The 15,994-nt window shown below is 42.7% G+C and overlaps 2 protein-coding genes across 5 annotated transcripts in view; one reads left to right on the top strand and one right to left on the bottom strand.

The window, feature by feature from the left end:
• LOC126479202 (uncharacterized) overlaps positions 1-15,994 on the top strand; it is a 687,919-nt gene that overhangs the window by 419,865 nt on the left and 252,060 nt on the right. The gene's annotated exons all lie outside the window — the stretch shown is intronic.
• The window catches only part of LOC126420542 (protein PRRC2A-like), a 116,516-nt gene that overhangs the window by 81,395 nt on the left and 19,127 nt on the right, over positions 1-15,994 (bottom strand). The window lies entirely within an intron of this gene.

The raw sequence follows: 15,994 nt of genomic DNA on the forward strand, positions 1-15,994 counted from the left end.
TTCCTGGCTGGGGCGGAGATTTTCTCCGCTCAGGGACTGGGTGTTGTGTTGTCCTTATCATCATCATTTCATCCCCATCGACACGCAAGTTGCCGAAGTGGCGTCAAATCGAAAGACTTGCACCCGGCGAATGGTCGATCCGACACGACATTTACATTTATGTAATGTACAATTCTCATTTCATAAAGACTGGATACGGTAGTACAATTGTGAATTTGATGAATGACTGCTGCTGTAAAATGCTGTAGCGTGTTTAAACTATCAAAGAAGTAAACCACACCGACAGATGGCGTAAGCGTTAACTAAGGACAGTTCGCATCGACGAGTAAATATACTAAATCACTTTTTCTGCAAAAGACGTAAGAACTTTTATGAAAGAAGATATTCTAAATGCCGTCGTTGGGTAGAAGTTAAATGACAATAAAATGAGCATCGAAATATAACAATGACACAGATAAAAGTTGAATGACAATAAAATGTTCATCTTAATATAACAGTAACAGCGTTGGTAAAACTATTTAACTTCATGGGATTCATATAAATACATAGGATGTCAGTTATAACATATATTATATTAATTATTAGTGCAGCAATGCGTAACACTTAATAAAAAATTGCGCGGTCAAGACTTTTCCGTAATTGCACTTCGTGTAAAAGATATATAGTGCCTTTTTATGAATAAAAATCTGTCGACTGTCTGTATTTCGGTATTTATATTCGATACGAACATCGGGGCAAAAGCGCCATTATCAGGATTTCCAAGATACACCTGAGGCTTCACCTGGGGAAACAGTCAAACGTGAAGGATGTTACGTTGTTATATCAACGGGAAAATATATAAAGGCTAGCAAAAACAAACTACAACTCTGTATAAATACCTATATATTGCGACAAACTACTTCACGCGGTGGGCGATGGACCGTGAGATTGTCACAAGATACGAGGGGTATTCGGAAAGTAAGTTCTGATCTGTCGCGAAATGAAAACCACTGTGAAAATCTGATGAGGTTTTGCACAGATGTGTTGGATATTGTGTCTAGTATGCCCGTCTATCGCGTCACGTCGCTCTTTTCAGTTCTGAGCTCACAGTGAGCACGTAAGATGCACGAAAAATAGTGTCTCCCGCCAAATATGAGGACCTGGTGAGAGATTTCGCCTCATGTAGTGCCACCCACATAACGTACCTGTCATGTACTTCCTTCTTCATGAGAGTTCTCGGCCGCCTCTGAAAGGGCAATGGAGATGCTTGTGCACAGTCTTCGATGAGACGTGTTTGATCACCCACAAAAGAGACCGTAATTGGCTCGTCCCAAGTTTGATATCCGCTCACATGAACTGCTGGCTATGAAGACAACGTTTTGTTACAGACAACAAGCTGTAGACGAGGATAGAGAATCGGTGGAAAGCCCAGACGGTTGTTGTCTACGACGAATGTACTAAAAAGTTGGTTCAGTTTTACGACAAATGTCAAAGTCGGAGCTGCGGCAATGAAGTGTACTACCTGTATGGTGTAGCTAACTGTTGTTGTTGTGGTCTTCAGTCCTGAGACTGGTTTGATGCAGCTCTCCATGCTACTCTATCCTGTGCAAGCTTTTTCATCTCCCAGTACCTACTGCAACCTACATCCTTCTGAATCTGCTTAGTGTATTCATCTCGTGGTCTCCCTCTACGATTTTTACCCTCCATGCTGCCCTCCAATACTAAATTGGTGATCCCTTGATGCCTCAGAACATGCCCTACCCAACCGATCCCTTCTTCTGGTCAAATTGTGCCACAAACTTCTCTTCTCCCCAATCCTATTCAATACTTCCTCATTAGTTACATGATCTACCCATCTAATCTTCAGCATTCTTCTGTAGCACCACATTTCGAAAGCTTCTATTCTCTTCTTGTCTAAACTATTTATCGTCCATGTTTCACTTCCATACATGGCTACACTCCATACGAATACTTTCAGAAATGACTTCCTGACACTTAAATCAATACTGGATGTTAACAAATTTCTCTTCTTCAGAAACGCTTTCCTTGCCATTGCCAGTCTACATTTTATATCCTCTCTACTTCGACCATCATCAGTTATTTTGCTCCCCAAATAGCAAAACTCCTTTACTACTTTAAGTGCCTCATTTCCTAATCTAATTCCCTCAGCATCACCCGACTTAATTAGGCTACATTCCATTATCCTTGTTTTGCTTTTGTTGATGTTCATCTTATATCCTCCTTTCAAGACACTGTCCATTCCATTCAACTGCTCTTCCAAGTCCTTTGCTGTCTCTGACAGAATTACAATGTCATCGGCGAACCTCAAAGTTTTTATTTCTTCTCCATGAATTTTAATACCTACTCCGAATTTTTCTTTTGTTTCCTTTACTGCTTGCTCAATATACAGATTGAACAACATCGGGGAGAGGCTACAACCCTGTCTTACTCCCTTCCCAACCACTGCTTCCCTTTCATGTCCCTCGACTCTTATAACTGCCATCTGGTTTCTGTACAAATTGTAAATAGCCTTTCGCTCCCTGTATTTTACCCCTGCCACCTTTAGAATTTGAAAGAGAGTATTCCAGTCAACATTGTCAAAAGCTTTCTCTAAGTCTACAAATGCTAGAAACGTAGGTTTGCCTTTCCTTAATCTTTCTTCTAAGATAAGTCGTAAGGTCAGTATTGCCTCACGTGTTCCAGTGTTTCTACGGAATCCAAACTGATCTTCCCCGAGGTTGGCTTCTACTAGTTTTTCCATTCGTCTGTAAAGAATTCGTGTTAGTATTTTGCAGCTGTGACTTATTAAGCTGATAGTTCGGTAATTTTCACATCTGTCAACACCTGCTTTCTTTCGGATTGGAATTATTATATTCTTCTTGAAGCCTGAGGGTATTTCGCCTGTTTCATACATCTTGCTCACCAGATGGTAGAGTTTTGTCAGGACTGGCTCTCCCACGGCCGTCAGTAGTTCCAATGGAATATTGTCTACTCCGGGGGCCTTGTTTCGACTCAGGTCTTTCAGTGCTCTGTCAAACTCTTCACGCAGTATCGTATCTCCCATTTCATCTTCATCTATATCCTCTTCCATTTCCATAATATTGTCCTCAAGTACATCGCCCTTGTATAGACTCTCTATATACTCCTTCCACCTTTCTGCTTTCCCTTCTTTGCTTAGCACTGGGTTTCCATCTGAGCTCTTGATATTCATACAAGTCGTTCTCTTACCTCCAAAGGTCTCTTTAATTTTCCTGTAGGCGGTATCTATCTTACCCCTAGTGAGATAGGCCTCTACATCCTTACATTTGTCCTCTAGCCATCCCTGCTTAGCCATTTTGCACTTCCTGTCGATCTCATTTTTGAGACGTTTGTATTCCTTTTTGCCTGTTTCTCTTACTGCATTTTTATATTTTCTCCTTTCATCAATTAAATTCAATATTTCTTCTGTTACCCAAGGATTTCTACTAGCCCTCGTCTTTTTACCTACTTTATCCTCTGCTGCCTTCACTACTTCATCCCTCAAAGCTACCCATTCTTCTTCTACTGTATTTATTTCCCCCATTCCTGTCAATTGCTCCCTTATGCTCTCCCTGAATCTCTGTACAACCTCTGGTTCTTTTAGTTTATCCAGGTCCCATCTCCTTAAATTCCCACCTTTTTGCAGTTTCTTCAGTTTTAATCTACAGGTCATAACCAATAGATTGTGGTCAGAGTCCACATCTGCTCCTGGAAATGTCTTACAATTTAAAACCTGGTTCCTAAATCTCTGTCTTACCATTATATAATCTATCTGATACCTTTTAGTATCTCCAGGGTTCTTCCATGTATACAACCTTCTTTCATGATTCTTAAACCAAGTGTTAGTTATGATTATGTTGTGCTCTGTGCAAAATTCTACCAGGCGGCTTCCTCTTTCATTTCTGTCCCCCAATCCATATTCACCTACTATGTTTCCTTCTCTCCCTTTTCCTACACTCGAATTCCAGTCACCCATGACTATTAAATTTTCGTCTCCCTTCACAATCTGAATAATTTCTTTTATTTCATCATACATTTCTTCAATTTCTTCGTCATCTGCAGAGCTAGTTGGCATATAAACTTGTACTACTATAGTAGGTGTGGGCTTCGTATCTATCTTGGCCACAATAATGCGTTCACTATGCTGTTTGTAGTAGCTTACCCGCATTCCTATTTTCCTATTCATTATTAAACCTACTCCTGCATTCCCCCTATTTGATTTTGTGTTTATAACCCTGTAGTCACCTGACCAGAAGTCTTGTTCCTCCTGCCACCGAACTTCACTAATTCCCACTATATCTAACTTCAACCTATCCATTTCCCTTTTTAAATTTTCTAACCTACCTGCCCGATTAAGGGATCTGACATTCCACGCTCCGATCCGTAGAACACCAGTTTTCTTTCTCCTGATAACGACATCCTCTTGAGTAGTCCCCGCCCGGAGATCCGAATGGGGGACTATTTTACCTCCGGAATATTTTACCCAAGAGGACGCCATCATCATGTAATCATACAGTAAAGCTGCATGCCCTCGGGAAAAATTACGGCTGTAGTTTCCCCTTGCTTTCAGCCGTTCGCAGTACCAGCACAGCAAGGCCGTTTTGGTTATTGTTACAAGGCCAGATCAGTCAATCATCCAGACTGTTGCCCTTGCAACTACTGAAAAGGCTGCTGCCCCTCTTCAGGAACCACACGTTTGTCTGGCCTCTCAACAGATACCCCTCCGTTGTGGTTGCACCTACGGTACGGCTATCTGTATCGCTGAGGCACGCAAGCCTCCCCACCAACGGCAAGGTCCATGGTTCATGGGGGGGTGTAGCTAACTATTGCAAATAAAACATTTCTGATTTTCCCAGCGGTTTCCATTTGGCGACAGGTCGGAACTTACTTTCCGAATGGCTCTCGTGTATAAATTTGGTAGAGACGTGTTGGCGCTATTTCCACCCTTGCATCGCGGGTTGCCGACAATTCCGTTTGGCCTCAAGACTCTGCGAACACTGGTGACCCGTAAGGCTGCGATCAGAGTGGCTTCGATATCGGTGGATTCCGCCGACGACCGACATCGGCCTATTTTTTCAAACTAGGTAGTTCGGAATCTATGGATTTAAATCGCAAGTTAACTCGAAACTCATAGGCAAAAACTTTATTGGAAACTTTGGGCATAGGTTATAACCTCAATAATTAATTTATTCAAATAAAGCAGGTGGCTTATCTTATATGCTTATAGCTACTGTACTGGATTTTTTTGGTAATAGGTTGTCATTAATTGTGTACAAATTATTATTACTGCTTACTGGCGGGTTTTATGCCAGTAGGGTAGTGATACTGTTAATATGAAGTGGCTTGCAAATGTAGTATGTATTTCCACTTAATGCTTTTGATTTTCAGAATACGTTATGCTACACTTTATGCTTGTCTTTGACTCGTGTGCTAAATGTCAGTCACTGAACTTTAAATAAATACAGCTTTTTAAGGTCACCAAGAAGTATCTCGAATATGTAACAGAACGTTTCTCCCATCAACTCATATATTTGTAAAACTTGTCTCGTTATTCTGATAACTGAGGACAGAGTGTACTCGCCACGTTCTTTACGAGACGGGAAAGCTCATTCACACGGATTCGGCGTCTCTTTAGTAGTAGAAGCCGCTATGCAGCACTCGTATCCAAACACAGAAGCGTCGTGCTATCCACCTCACCCTAAGAGGTTAAAATCTAACCTACTTCATACTTAAAATAGATTCTTACCCAACGTAACTTCCTTGACCCTACCAAAAACTGACGAAGGAGATCGGACGCGCTATGATCATGCTCTTGGCCAATGTTATCGGGCGACTTCTGGCGACGGTGTCTGATAAACGAGGTCGGTGCCACTGTGAACGCAGCCTTAGTTAGTCCCAGCAGGATCAAATGTAGAATTCCAAGCTGTCGCCGAGCAATTGTTCACAACTACAGTTGTAGAGTTCCAGGGTGTTGCCCAGCAAGTGTTCACAAGTACAATCCGACTTGATTAGCAGAGACGCTGGGACAATAGCCAGCTGTCTTACTCGTTATTTTTTAGATGCAATTTCATTAAAGAGGCTGCGTTCAGATGGAAAATGGGGAAAATACCCCCTGCCACGATACTGGAAATCAGGTCGATATTCATCTCAATGTCATTCAGATAAACACTCCCCAATATGGGCCAAGTAACTCGTCGATGCTCTACAGGTATGTCGATATTGAGATTGGCTTAGTTGGAGAAATTTCTCATAATACTACATTAATTATTCAACGATCGTGAGTCCGAATGAAGTGACATTAGGGCACCAGTTTCAGAGCTGATGCTGCTCCACGGCACTGCGTCGTTTCGTTTGGCGTTCCTTTGTGGCGGCTGGTGAAGTGGGAGCTCTGGCATAATAGCCTGAGTGGTTAGGGTAGGCCCCAGCAAAGGGACAGCGATACATGCGGGCTCCCTCCCTTCCCACGCTCCCACCCGCCCTTCTTGACAACTGCTATCCCAGCTGCGGATAATCCAAATTCTGTCTCGCGATTTCAGGTATTCAAAATCTTACTGGTGTATCGTTTTGGGAGTTTACTTTTATCCATTGCGTATGTAGGATAGATGAGTGCTTTCCAACAACGCCGGAGATTGTGGGAGAATAGCTCAGTGTACTATTATGTTCTCAAGTTACTTCCATATTTATAGATTTCCGGAAGGTTTCTGACACTCTTACTGAGAACCAGTTCCAGAAAATTGCATGCCTATGCGTTGTGCGAGTGCAATTGAGATTTCCTGTCAGAAAGATCAGAGGTCGAAGTAATTAACGGGAAGTCGTCTAGTGAACCCAAAGAAGTACTGTAGGCCCTTTACTGTTCTTAATCTATATAAACGATTTAGGAGATAATAGTGTTGTTTACTGTGTAGTAAAGTCATCAGAAGATAAAAACCAGTTGCACAATAATTTAGACAACAGATCTGCATATTGCAAAAAGTGGAAGTTCACCCTAAACAATAAAAGCGTGATGCCTTCCGCATTGAGTACTTAAAAAATTCCGTTAAATTTCAGTGAGATTATAAATCAGATTTAAAGGTTGTCGATTTAACTAATTACCTAGGAATTACAATTACAAACAACTTCAGTTGGAACCATCACACAGAAAATAATGTGGGGAATGCGATCCGAAGACAGCGTTTTGTTGGCAGAACACTCAGAAGATGTAACAAATGTATGAGGTTCATTCAAATAAAGCCTTGTCAGTGCGTCTACCTTTACCTTATACTTACGGTGGCACCTTGTAACTGCGGGTATGGTGGCGTCATCTATTGGTAGAGAGACTGACGGGTACGCACCGTTTGATGCTGCATAGCGCCGGTGTGGTTTCACGTCGAAGAGAAGGTAGTCACACACGTGATCGTCCACTAAAAAAAAATGCAGCTGAGTAAGGAGGAACAATGAGGAGTGATTCGATTTTTGGCGGCGGAGGGAGTTAAGAGGCCGTGAAATGTATTGAAAGGTGAAGCCTGTGTACGGTAAGTTCAGTCTGAGTCGTTCAAGTGTTGTGGGATGGCGCAGACGGTTCCTTAAAGGGGCGCGAGTCACTGGAAGACCGGAAATGGTTGCGGAAGTGAATGCTTTAGTCTTGGACAACCGCAGAATCACCGTGGACGAGATCCATCGGTTACTGGGTATTAGCGTTGGCACCGCTCACACCATAATGCATCAACACTTGAACTTTCAAAAAATCTGTGCGCAGTAAGTTCTCCACTAACTGACCGCCGAACAGCGCAATACTCCAATGCCTCTGTCTTTCAGTCATCTGCATGAGAAGGAATACGGCTTTCTGTCGCGTGTTATCACAGGTGACGAAACATGGTGTCACCATTTTGACTGGAAAGCAAACGTCAGAGCAAACAGTGGAAACTTACGACTTCACCCCCTCCAAATGAATAAAAGGCCATACATACCAGTCCTGGTAAGGTCATGATGTCCTTCTTTTTTGATCATAAGGGCCCACTGCTTGTCGAGTTCCTGGAACCACCGTCAATGCCCAGTGTTATCAACCCACTTCACAATATGTTAGACGATTCATCAAGTCGAAACGCCGAGGCATGTTGTCCAATGGCGTTATCCTCCTGCATGACAATCCCCGCCCACACAACGGCCAATGCGGTGAAGACGACATTGCAGCAGTTTCGGTGGTAAAAGCTGGAACATCCACCCTACACTCCCAACCTTTCACTGTGTGACTTGCATGTGTTTGGACCTCTAAAACACACTTATTCGCGGACATCGATTCGCAACGGACCAAATGTGTGACTGGGCCCAGGCGTGGATCCGATAGCAGCCTACTAGGTTTTTCAGAGATGGAATCGACCAGCCAGTGTCGCCATGGGATAAATGTGCAAACAGTTTTGGCGACTGTTTTTGAGTATGTGTACTGTGTATAACTACATTTTTGAGTTAATAAAATCGTTACCGTTACTTTAGTGACCGGGTTTCATTTGAATGCCCCTTATACTAAAGAAACTGCGTGTACTACGCTTGTTTGTCCTTCCCTCAGTATTGCTGTGTTGCACGACATTATTACCAGACAGCACTGACGGAGGACATCGAAAAAATTCAAAGAAGGGAGCTCGATTGGCATCATAGCGCAATAGGAAAGCGAGTGCCACAGATATGATAAGCAGATTGAGGTGGTTATCATGAAAACAAAGGCGTATTTCGTTGCGACGAAATCTTTTGACGGAATTTTTATCACTAGAGTTCTCCTCCGAATGTCAACAATTTTGTTGGCTCCCGCGTTTATAAGGAGACTTGACCATCATTATTACATATGGGAAATCATAGATCGCACGAAAAGATTTAAGAGTTAAAATTTTTTCCACGTGGTATTTGAGAATGGAACGGAGAGAAATAATCTGAAAGTAGTCTACGAACTCTCTGCCCAAAATCGTGCGTTGAATATAAGTAACCTTGTAGATGTTGATGTAGATTGTTACAGCCTCAAATTTTCATAGAGTTGGTATCTCTATCACAAAATGATCTGCGAATGTCTATTCAGTGTCAGCGTACTATGTAGCGCGCAAGGGCTGTGTCAGTATTCTATATTGCACGAACTGTTAATTTGTTTTTGTAAGAATAACTATAAACTAATCTAACCCTTTCGATTGTTTTCTCCATCAAACAAGAACTGTGAGCAAGATGCTCCCCTACTTCCAGTGAATAATGCCTACAGCTCTTTTTACGAATGCACTTCTAATATAAAGGTTAAGTAATTACATATTAGAGTTGCTGAGTGTGAAAAAAGAAGAGGGGAAGTCAAATTAGTAATAATTAATCATCATAAATTTCTTTTAAGATAAAAGTGCAGATCAACTCGTACTGATGGAACGGTCATCTAGCATTGAAGGGTAAGTAATAAAATATGTGATAACACCAAGCTTCATGGTTGCAGCTTAATTTTTTCGATGTGGTAAAGAGTTTATGACTACGCCTCATAAGTTATTTTCTTCTGCGTGTGCCCCACGGTCTCAATACATTTCAAGAACATTTTTCTACTACACTGTAACGGAATTGTTTCTTTTTCACACTACCAGTTTCGGGCATTGCCCATTCTCAAGATTGTCTGAAAACATAGCAATACACTGTAGCAATAACAGCTGAACACAAATCAAGTAAATGGACGTACTATTACACAATGATAATATTTACCTCTAGTAACATACTTGGCTACATCGTCGTCAGTAATTTAAAAATCCCGTGCCGTGCGTAACTGTGCAAAACGCAGTTGTCAAACCTCCTCATCTAAAACACAAGTGCGTGACATGAAGGTGCTCATGAGTACAAAACTATTACCTCGCTATTTAAGCGTACATCCTGGCAGAAGCACTAAGTAAACAAGCCTTGGAATGTTTCGTACGAAACACTCTGTATACATTCATTCAGCCAACTGTCACATGTCCAGTTTGCTTGGAAAATTTTTAACTGCCCGTCAGAGAATAAAAATACAAAGATCTTTCAACTACCAATATGTTTTCAAAAATATTTCTGTTCCGTAGTATCAGTTATATGAAAACGTATTATATAATAAATCGGTGTCGAACTTAAGCACCGTTACAGAATCTTTAGTACATATGTTGAGACGTACTTCATGGTCTGAAGGAAGACTATACATTGTATATATTCAGTATTGTATTGTTAAGCGATGTAATACAACGTCGAATCTCAAATGTAGTATCTTTCTACGTTAAGCAGAAAAATATGTGAAAATGTATCCACAACAAACTACTAATCGGCTTAACAGGGGGATTGCACCCTTCCATAATCCTCCACACCTATTAATCTGACCCATCCTCTGCTATGCCAATGTGGCATGGGCTTCCCTCTACCCTCCTTTTATCACGCACTGCAGATCCTCGAACGCCATGCACCCCGCCTAGCTTTTTTAGGATCGGCGTACCCTCCCCCCACCCGCACCCTGTACCATCTTACCAAACTCCCCAGCCTAGTCTTTCAACACTTTTAGAGTATCCTACGTTACCTGTAATCTCGACAGTACCCATCCCCTAGCTTCCCCACCTCGTTGATCCTGGTACTCTGCCGCGCCTCTACCACTACATTGCCCCAACACTGCACCTCCATATCCTCCACACCCTCTCCCAACGAAACTTTAATCGCTTTCCCTTACTTGACTATGAAATCCGCCTCGATATGTATCCGTACTACCAGATCTAGGACATTCCTACCACCCACCCCTCGTCAGGTCTCCCTTTCCTTCAATCCTCTCCACTTAACTAAGTCTTGGTTCGGAACCGCATCCCTCTCCACTCTTCCCTTATCCATTCTTCAAACATCCAACTACACCCCCCCCCCTTACGCACACCTTTAAATGCTACGTTTCCCTGGTACCCTTGTCCCTGACAGTCTACTTCCACTCATGTCTTCACTCATCCATGTAAGTCTTTTAATAAGTTTCGCATTAGCCTTTCCGTTTTAGTTTATGCAACTGTCTGTCTCTTTTTATATCTTCGTGTGCGACACTCATTTTCTATTTAATTAATCACCAAATCAACCTTATGTATTTGAACTCACGCAACTGCCGACCTGTGTTTTTATTGTTCAGTTTTTTTCCGAACACCATGCCCCGTTCTTATATTAAGGCTTTTTTTTTTTTTAATTTTCCTCTCATGTGGCTGAAGAGCGGCAGATTGTATCCGCTGGCAGCCCATCCCTGCAATAAAGGGAAAAAAGTCCACATCTTTAGTGCAAAATAAAGTGTTCACAATTACAGCGTGTGACAAACAAGGAAAACGACGTTAGCAATTAATTGTGGGCAAAACAAACTAGTTAGGTGTCATAAATAACCGTGCCCATACAATGTATAATTAAGATAAATTAGTGACAGTAGATGTAAGGTGAAAACAAATAACATTAATATTTAAGTATGCATGCGGTGTTGTTCATAAAATATATCTTCTACTGCACAGCGTGTGTCTGTCGGCTTGTGTGCAACAGTTCATGGGCGTTGATAGCAGGGAACAACCGTCTGTTACAGTATAACCATTATTTGAAAAATTGTGTAATTGAGATTATTAAAAGAGATAATCCTTACCACAGCATGAACATAAATTTTGTAAGAAATCTGCCCACTTGGCGAATACAATTAATTTGTAACAAATGAAATTTGTGTCTTCCAGTATTACAAAATTGTACGGGTGCAAAAATTAAAGTATAAAACAACATACTGTGCCAGAGTTATAATAAAGTACTAGTATAATAAGTTAAATAGAGTGGTAATACCTCTGTTCTCACGAGCACTTTCACGTTATGCACCTGTATATTTTTTGAGGAGGACGTTTGACGACTGTGCTTTGCACAGTTATGCATGGAACACGATTTTTAAATTAATGACGACGATGTTGCCATATATGTTACTACAGTTAATTACATGATTTGTGTTCAGCTGCTTTTTGCTACGGCGTGTTCCTATGTTTTCAGACACACTTGAGAATGGACAGTGCTCGAAACCAGTAGTGGGGAAAATAAAAAAAATTATACACAGTCTGGTGGAAAAAAGTCGTTCTTCAAAACCGTTCATAAGTTGTTCTAGGCGCTACAGTCTGGATCCGCGCGACCGCTACGGTCGCAGGTTCGAATCCTGCCTCGAGCATGGATGTGTGTGATGTCCTTAGGTTAGTTAGGTTTAAGTAGTTCTTGAAGTTCTAGGGGACTGATGACCTCAGAAGTTAAGTCCCATAGTGCTCAGAGCCATTTGAACCATTTTTGAAGACGCGAAAGACCGAAGATTATGTAAGAGGCTACCACGTAACGTGAGGTGTGGAGAACGAGAAAAAAAATCTGAGAGACTCACGTGTTGGCAGTCCTGATGCAGGAGGCGGGGAACCCCCGCCAGTGGCCAACAGTATAACGGTGCGGCTCCAGTAGCGCAGGCGGAGGCGGACCACGGAGGCCGGGCACTGCCGCGAGCTGGCAAGGCCGGCGCGGAGGCAGCAGCCAGGGCGTGGCCTAGCGGCCTCGCACCGCCCCGCCGGAATTTTCCGCCGATCCGCACGTAACCGAACGGGACGTCAAAATATTCCTCAAAATATTTCAAATCGCTGCACACAGACTGTCAATGGGCAGGAACAGGACCGTCAGCGAAGAAAGTTGTAAAGTTGAGGATGTGGGAGGTGAACACTGTCATCGTTTGCTAAAATAAGTTGTTAACCTATTCTCGCAAGGCTCATTCATACTAAAGTAGAGGACTTTACCCTTTTGCGTTTTCTTCATCTTTATTTTATTAATTTTGTTATGCTTTCGTGAGGCAATGCAAATATTCCATGACGAGTTGGATGTATTTTTGCACTGAGTTCTCTTCTCAAAGAGAAACCAGATGTCTGAAACGGAAAACTGATTTAGTTTTTCCGATACCGACAAAGTGTGTAAATAAGAACACAAAATGTTTTAAACAGAATGGCCTTTTGTTCGGGAGGGTGGAGACTCCAGTCTTCATTCAGCCATACTCGGTTACATTTTCTGATGTCCCCCTAAATTACTTCAGGCGAATGCTGGAATGATTCCTACTTTAACGCCACGGCCAGCTATCTGTCCGATCCTTGTCAGACTAGACCTGTAAGTATGTAAACGACTGTATATACGAACTTGTTACCCTTACTGTTCTTACATTGTAATGCCGTATACTAAAATGTAGACTTTCACGGCCGGAAATATCATGTCCATTATAATTATCCGGGCTGTTATGCCGTGGTCGGTTGACGCATTCTGTGTCGATTCCCAGCGTTTCGTCTCCGACTGCGGGAGACCTCTTCAAGGAGGTCCGTAGCTCGATGGAAGGTCCAACACACCCACTGGCTCGCTACTGACTGCCGCTAAATTCCGTGTCCGCGCGCTCCCACGCCGCGGCGTGACGTCACGTGTTTTGAAAACGTCAGTGCAATTGGCCGCTGTCCGTCGCCGTCGATCGCCGTTGCCATCACCCAGTAGTGGACGGGTAGTACACATCTTCTTTAACACGGCATCCATATACCCTTTAATTTCACGCCCTCCTCCTTTCGGTTGAAATTATTTGGGTGTTTAGCGATTTCGATTGCCTCCCTGTAGAGCCTTTCGTAATATCCGCTTGTGGCCGCTAGTACTTGCGTCTCCTCGAAACGAATATTGTGGATCCCTGGCTGGAAAGCATGCTCCGCAACAGCTGATCGTTCCGTTTCTCCTCTTCTACAATTTCCCTTGTGCTCTTCCAAACGTTTAGAAACCGTTCTTTTAGTGGTACCCAAATAAACATCACCACAGCTGCATGGGATCCTATACATTCCAGCTTTTTCCAATGGTTTGCGAGACCCCATTTTGAAGTCTACGTGTAGCGTTGCCACATATCGGAACTTCACGAACCTACAAGGGCTGAAGCGGAAATATTCCACGGTGTCCCACAGCAAATTCCGCATTTTTTCAACGAAATTCGGCCGAGAAAAAAATATGTCGCGAAACTTATTGAAGCCCTTCGTATGTAGCCAACTTACTGGAATCACACCCTCTGGTATAGAACAAGAAGCGGCCGCAAATAGAGAAAAGCAAGGCTAAAAAATAGTCAGAGATACTCAACGCATGCCGGCCAGAGTGGCCGAGCGGTTCTAGGCGCGACAGTCTGGAACCGCGCGACCGCTACGGTCGCAGGTTCGAATTCTGCCTCGGGCGTGGATGTGTGTGATGTCCTTAGGTTCGTTAGGTTTAAGTTGTTCTAAGTTCTAGGGGACTGATGACCTCAGAAGTTAAGTCCCATAGTGCTCAGAGCCATTTGAACCATACTCAACGCATAATCGTCAACCGCCTGGAAAGAGAACAAGACACAAGGAAAGCTTTTACAATTAATAAACCTAGCAGGCTTGCACTATGTATAGCTGTATTTAATAATCCAGCAAAAGGGAATGAATCCGACAGGAGTGTTACCACATAACAACAATCTAGAGTGGATGTCCGTGAGTGGGACAGGAAAATCAAAAGTTACCGTAACAGGATGGAGCCTGCTGCAGCTGCTTTCAGACTCAAGTAACTCTGTGCAACTGAACTGTGGAGGATGACAAACAAATCACCACGTCAGTATTATTTCCAAGTGTCTTTAGCGTGCGAAATCTGCTATTTAGAAAAAGGCTGTCCAATGTCCTCAAAACATTTAATGCGGTAAAGGCCTCAATTAATTCTCTGAATTATTATTTCTGGTTATAATTTTAATATTATTTTTATGATGCAAATGCGAATTTCTAAATTGTTTGCATTGCTCTTTAAGCGAAGTAACTGAACCTTTCTATCTGTCAGAAATACGCGACCAATTAGAAATGCGTACAGAATGCTTGGACATTCACTAAGGCTGTCGTGGTCTGACAGATAAATTATAGATGTGTCTCGCTGTTTAGCAATTAGCGTATGTGCACCAAGCCTAGTCCAGCAACAACCGCGTAATTATTTCCTTGCCGGTCGGAGTGGCCGTGTGGTTCTAGGCGCTACAGTCTGCAACCGAGCGACCGCTACGGTCGCTGGTTCGAATCCTGCCTCGGGCATGGATGTGTGTGATGTCCTTAGGTTATTTAGATTTAATTAGTTCTAAGTTCTAGGCGATTGATGACCTCAGAAGTTAAGTCGCATAGTGCTCAGAGCCATTTGAACCATTTTGAATTATTTCCTTAGCAAGTGGGAGAACAGCTGAATAGACAGACCTGTCTCTACTGGGAACGTCACTTTCATGAGCCATTTATGGATTCCATAAAAATAGCGCGCAGTTCACCCAGAGCTTCTATTTTCGCTGCTAACTTCATTGAAGTATTTCTTACACCGCTGCACAGTAAAAGAGCAGAGTTAATGGGGCATTGTTATTCCTGGTGTGCGCTTTATGGAGCCATTCTACGTACACACAGCTGCTCGAATCCAGATATGGACATAGTTCATAGAGCACAGCTATTCCCGCAGGTACGCTTCTTAGCTGAAACTCCTCGAGACCTAGTGTAACGCACACCGATAGATCATGCAGGCATTTTTCATAGTAGCCATGTATCGTTTGGAACAAGGGCTAAAAATGTAAAACAGCAATCACCCTCAATGTTGGTTCCCAGCAACACACCTCGCTTCATTGCGCGTGGTTATGATGAAAAGACTGTATCATTAAACTTCTCCGGCCTGTCAACCGAAACTGGCCCAATCGGCAAACAAATTGCATTTCCCAGGCACGGCGCGGCTACGTCAGTTTCACACACGCAACACTTTGTCACAGGTAGAACTGACGCTTAGTGTCAGCTAAAAAAAGGAAAAAAGAAACTATCCTTTTCAATTGTAGCAGAGACTTTTTACGTCAAATGATCTCATTTCTTCGTGAATGATTAGCATTAGAGTGCCTGTCCTGACCTCTATGAGTGACAAGAGGCAATATTTCCTCGCTGTGGTATCATAAACAAAACTGCTTACGGCAAGCGTCCTTTCCCATACTGAAATAATGTCGCGTTTTTTC

Source organism: Schistocerca serialis, chromosome 1 (assembly GCF_023864345.2).
Source record: "Schistocerca serialis cubense isolate TAMUIC-IGC-003099 chromosome 1, iqSchSeri2.2, whole genome shotgun sequence".
Classification (NCBI taxonomy): Eukaryota; Metazoa; Arthropoda; class Insecta; order Orthoptera; family Acrididae; genus Schistocerca; species Schistocerca serialis.